This window comes from Solenopsis invicta, chromosome 11 (assembly GCF_016802725.1).
Source record: "Solenopsis invicta isolate M01_SB chromosome 11, UNIL_Sinv_3.0, whole genome shotgun sequence".
NCBI lineage: Eukaryota > Metazoa > Arthropoda > Insecta > Hymenoptera > Formicidae > Solenopsis > Solenopsis invicta.
This window is the reverse complement of record NC_052674.1, coordinates 9,800,866-9,807,356: the sequence shown is the minus strand read 5'-3', so window position 1 is coordinate 9,807,356 and position 6,491 is coordinate 9,800,866.

Sequence of the window (6,491 nt, the reverse complement as noted above, 5' to 3'; positions counted from 1 at the left end):
GAGTACATAGAGTTCTAGTGGCTCTAGTAGTCTCTTCATAGCTCCGAAGTTCCTTATAAAAATAACGAAGAGTTCTGCACTTTTTACCCCACCGTCCCCTCCAAAAAATAAAAAAAAATATTAACAAAATGTAATTAAATATTTATTTAGTACAAGAACCACTTAATTTAATTTAAGTATCATTTATTTTTATTCAGTAAATATGTGTGTTGTAAGTAAATATTTTATTGCGACTATTTAAATAAATATTTATTAAAATTTTTTTAGTAATTTTTTCTCATAGTACACTTTCTTTGTGTGAAAATATTTAAAAGGGAGCGACACTTGCTTACATACTCCATAGGGATGCTCAACTTTTTTACATATGTGAGCTACTTTTTTTGGAAGAGTAACTTTGCGATCTATCTATGTATAAGGTGTAAGAGAAAAAGAACAAAATTTTATATATATATATATAGTATGATTTAACCGTTTATTAAACATATTAATAGGGATAAGTGTTAAAATTATGAACAAATTAATAAGAAAAAAATTAATATAAAAATTATAAATTTTATAATAGAATTCAAAATAAAATAAAAATCAAAACCTGAATGTATAATAAAATTTAAGAAAAGTACAAAATAATGTAAATATTAATGAGATCTTTTACATTGCGTTGACTTAGCAATTTTTTTAAAAATTAGAATTATAAGAGGATAATCTTAAACATTGATCAAGTTCATTAATTAAAGAATTTCTAATTTTTTATTTTATAATATTCATATCTGAAATATATGCTGATTCTGTCAAATATGACCAAAGCAAAACATTTTATGTACTGTATTTGTTAAAATTGGATATTTATCTTTGGTGTACTTCCAAATGCATTCTTTTGATTTCACAATCAGATATAAATCATTTTAAATTTGAATTATTTTCATTTCTAGATTTGCCTGATTCACGTCAAATATTGTCAAGATCTTATTTGAAATTTCTAAAGAAGAAAGAAAGATCTACCATGTAGATCTAAAAAATGTTGCAATCGACCGGTAGATCGCGATTGACTGGTTGGGCATCCCTGCTCTATATTATTTGTGTAATAGTTTATAAACGGCAAGTTTCGATTTAACATCGTTTTAAAGATATTGTCCTAGTAGTTCGTTGGATAACATAGAAAGTTGTGATCAAGAGGGCCTGTTTTCGACACGCGAGATGCTTGGCTTTCTCAAAAAGCCGTTAACCTCCCGTATGATCCAGCCGGTGAATTAATCAGAGAGACGACGACGCGACGATGTCTCTCAAAAAGCTTACGAGCCGGCCTGTATAATGAAATAGTCCCGGCGCACAATGGGCCGGGTTCGTTCCGGATCCGCTTCATTGTCTCACGGCGGATTCATTAGGCAATCTTCCCGCGGATGACGACGCAGCGGAATTGTCAGTCTAGCATCATGCTTTTGAGGCTAAAGAGGCGTGCTCGTAGTCTACGCGCCCGCGGCGAGAGATTCCAGTTTCTAATTGCGGAAAATTCGTCGAGAATACATTTCCGGTCTTGTACTGATTTGCAAGCGCATTTCGCAGATGTAAATTTACTATGCGCGCCCCAAATTTCATTTCCCACATTATTCTCAAAAAAAAAAATTAATAAATTAAAGTAAATTTGCAAAATTTGATACGTGAAATGTATGGTTAAATTAAGCATTATTTCATATCAAAGTACACAGTATTCAAGAAATGTTAATAATAAGAACAGTATTTGTCAATGGAAAATTTTTAATTTTTCGTGCCCCTCTTTTAAAATTAATTCGTTAAGAATACGCAAATTTCGAGTTAGATCAATCTTTTGCGGACGGAGACTGGCAGAAATTACCGAGAAAAAAAGGAAAAGCAAAGTCTGTTATCCCTCGAGTGCACTCGCTTCCAATAACGATGTCTCTTTCCCGTAGCGATAGAGGCTTCAATAGGGGGAGTGGAGGAAATATTTAAAAAGGGCATGGTCTGCATATTCATGATGTCGCTGCGCCACGCCTAAAGACATATTGGCTACGAACGAAAGCTTAATTATCCACGTCGCAGGAATCAATTTGGGGAGGGGGAAACGAGTGATTGTAATCTCCGTCTTCGTTAAATGAGGAAAGTCGTTGTTCGTTAACGCAGTCGCCCGAGTCCTAACCGAACGAAGAAAGAATTTTGCCGCGGTAACAAAGCTTCGTCGTTAACTGCTGCAACATTTAAAAATAACGTCACCTATTAATAAATATTAACGAGAAAAAAGTAATTAATATTTATTGATAGGCGCAAGTATTGGACATAATATGACAAATTTTATTCTTATTTTTATAATTTTACATTTTCTTAATTTGTATTTCTGATTAAATAAGAATTATAACTGCGATAAAACATGAAAATGTTTTTTTTCCTCTAAAAAATTTATTTGTATCATTAATACATATTATTATATTTTAATACTTTGTAAATGTCCTGCGTAGGATAGCATATCATTAATACCTACTATTGAATTTAATAATTGTGTAACTATTTAATAATATTACAAAGATTCTATTTTCTTATTTATTAAGTTGTTCGTAAAATTCAAATAAAGACTCTGCAATTATCGATAAAATAAAATAGGCATGCGGCCGAGATTAAGGACGGTATTCATAGTCGATTCTTATTTCAAGATCGTCTTAAGTAACGTCTTAAGATGCTAATACGGCTCTCTGATTGGTTGATAGCATCTTAAGGTAATACTTAAGATAATTATCTTAAGATAAGAATCGACTATGAATACCGGCCTAAGAAACAGCGCACACTTAAAACAAATGTAACGACTTAAGATTTAATTTTTAAATCTCGGGGTTCATAAATTATTCAAAAGTTATGAGCATTAAACAGTACGTTCAAACTCGTTACGAATGAATTTACGACTGTAAACGTGTCTCTATCTGCCTCAACTACGATCTGCCATTGCTTTCACGTGATCGTCACGATGAAAGGAGCATCTCGAACCGAGAAAGGAAAGCGCTCGTAAAACGAAATCAATTCGAGGAGGGAAGTCTCATCGGCGTTAGTGTAGAGGCAGTTATCAAGTGAGTTTCGCCATTTGCGAAATAAGATTCCTGAGATACATTGGCGTCTTAATGAAACTCCTGAGTTTAAAATTTCCGTCATTTATAAAATAACGCTTTTTTGCGCGTCGTAATTAGTACTAATATTTTTTTCCGTGTAACCGATAAACGTCTTCCATCTCAATCAAGAGATTAAATAAAAGAGCGTTGCGATTTATTTTTAGTAATCAAGAAACAATCTTTTATCTATAAACATAAGTACTGAAACTCAACTTTCTTTCAAGATTTTTATGTATAGAAAAAAGGAGATATCGAAAACTATCGACTGTTTTGTTGCTTCTGATACTAAAACGTTCAAAAATAAGGTCGTGATAAATTGACTCGTGATTCGGGAGAGGAAAAAAAACGATTATAATATTACAAACTGTCCTTATCATTGTCCCGCGACCGCGCGTCCAACTTCGGTGTCGCGTAAAATTGAATTCAGAAGCGGGTTCTGTCGTGGGGCGAAGGTCGGAAGTTGATTTTCCGAGTTAACCGCCGAGAGTGACAGGACGTCGGAAACCGAATCCGTCAGATGCAAGGAATCTTTCGGGCGTACCGCCCTACCGGCGCCACGAGCGAATCGGGAAATGACAAAGGGAGACACGAAAAGAAACTATGTCAGATAATCAGGGTGAGAGACGGCGATCTCGGAGAGAGAGAGCATGCTGGTACCAATTTGTTCCGCGATTTGTCATCTCTACAGAAGGTATAAAAAATTGATTTAATCGAAGGCGAATCATGTATTCCGGTCGCAAAAATTTAACGTTGCGCATCAATGAAAAGTGCCGCGTCGTCGCAAATTAGATTTAAATGATTCTTGAATGTGAGACACGTAATCAAAAGGTCAGTGCACGGAGTTCGTCATTTAAATTTCGTCGACGTTCGTTCCCTTGCTAGCGAGGAATAACGAAGGTCGGAGAAACTACACGCACACTAGCTCTTCTCTTCATCGATGAGACGAAAGGGGAGACATTAGAAGAAGCCGTTCTTTCCCGAAGGGATTCAGGGATTCTCCGGCGATTCGTCGATGGATGCGCGTCGGTCGAATTCAAATCATCCATCGTCGAGCAAATGACGGCGTAAACAAGGCGCGAGTCTCCTAATGCGAGCGTGACGAGCATCCGCGAGCGCGAGCGGCATTGGCAGACCCTCGACCTCTCGCGTGAGGGTTCGAAGGGTCTTCGTTTTGATGATAAACGAGGTCGAGAGTTAGGAGCGAGCGTGAGAAGATTTGCGACAGTGCAAGTAGACGGCTCTCTCGTGCTGTCTGAAAGCTCTTCGGGGCTTATCCCTCCTCTCCTAGACTATCCTGTAAGATGCATCTCTTCCTGCAAGAAAAGGCAGAAAAGATTTTCCCCGCATATGTCATAGCTATAATTTCATCTGACGTCTTAAGGGATGGCCGGGCGCATTCTCCAAATCTACCGGAGAGCATTCGTGATCCTTTCGCGTTTCTCTCGATCGCGACAGAAATTTCAGATTGAAAATTATCCGTTATCGATCATTGGCCGCGACCGAGATACGCCCGATAAGGAACGTCCGTATGGAAACAAATTCTTTGGGACAGGAGGATTGCGAGAGAGTCTTCTCCATCAATAGCCCAAAAGGAACGACGAGAAGTTCGTCCGCGCTTTATCAAAACGTCACTGATGTAAAGTTAGCGCCCAATTTTATAAAAAACAAAAATGCTTAATACATATCGATTGTACTTCGTTTGTATCCGTTTGTACCTCTTTCGTTTTCGTTTGTACCTCAAGTACCGCCAATCTGTTGGGCGCTGGCCATTTTTTTCACCCCCTTATAACTTTTTACCTCTTGAGGTACAAACAAAAACGCAAGTGGTATAAATTACAAACAAAGTACATTCGATATGTATTAAGCATTTTTGTTTTTTATAAAGTTGAGCGCTAACTTCACACCGGTCAACACGTCGTCGATCTTCTCGTCTGGATCGATACCGTTTTATCCGCTACGTTCCTTTCCGTCTCCCTTCCGTCCTTTAAATGCACGCTTACATTTCCCGTGTCCCGCCTTTCTTTCTTCATTCCTGTTTATGCAGGCTACGACACGCACGCGAATTCAATTCCGTTTTGGAACCGAGCGATACGACCCACTCGTGTCGAAAGTGAAGTCGCTCCTTCCTTAGACTTCCTACATTTTCTTCTCTTCTTTATTTCATTTATCAGAAAATATACGAGAGCCCCCTTCTTCTTCTACGTTATGGTTTCAATATCTTTTCGTTTTAAAGGAGCAAGTAGTAATTTTATATAACGTAAGCTGACGGTCCCAATTATGAGTCAGCATAACTAAATGTACGTGTTCAATGTATGTTATCGTATGTTTAATGTACTAAATATGATTTACTAAAAGTATTAATTTCACAGAATTGTTAAAAAAGTGTTTAAAGAGATTATTAATACAAACTTTTTGCTTTTATTCTTTTAAATATCAACAATTTTTGAGAAAGCAATTTTATGTTATAATAATCACAAGAACATTAAAAAATGTAAAAATTATTGCGAAGATTGTATATAAAAAATATATTTTAACAGATATATTCCAAAAAAATGTAAATAAAAACATTTTCTGTAATTTTATTAACACGTGTATGGTTATAAAAACATATAATAGAGCTATTACTTGTACTTAATTTTCAAAGTAATTACATAAGATGATGTTAGGTATCATCTAACATCGCAAAAAATAAGTAGAAGAAATTTTGAAATAATATCTGGATTCTATTTTCTTTTTTTATGTAAAATCTGGATTCTCTATATTCCAAGATTTATGAATAAATAAGATCAATTTATTTACGAGCCAGATCATATCGGATCAGATTCGATCAGCTTCAAACAAGAGGCGCCTTCCGACACGGGGATATAACATCCGGGCTCTTTGTTCGCGCGCAACTTCCGAGCGACTGCCTGTACGCCGCGTTACGAGGAGAGAACACTTGGGGCGCTCCTTTCCCTCCTTGGATTAATTTATGACCCCGTAAAAGAGGAGGAGATTGTCTTTGCTCGTGCTCTCCGTGGTTTGGCAGCGACGTTTTTACGATTCGCGCCCATTGTCTGCCCTCGCGGAATGAACGCTGCCAATTTTCGTCCGCACCTGAAAGCACGCTCGAGGGAAGAAGACAATCTCCGCCTTCTTTATCCTTTTCTTTCGTAGAACGCGCTCGATCGCGCGGAATGGTGCACTCACGGAAAAATTGCATCGTTAAAAGATACCTAAGCGCGTATTTTTCTCTTTATCTTGCACCATCGTTCGGCACGCGTCAATTACATCTAACGATAAGTATAATCTCGATCTTACAATCAGTGTGTACCAAATTATTGATATATACATACTTTTCAACAACATCAAAGGATTACTTCAAGCCGCTGGCAAAAATGACGT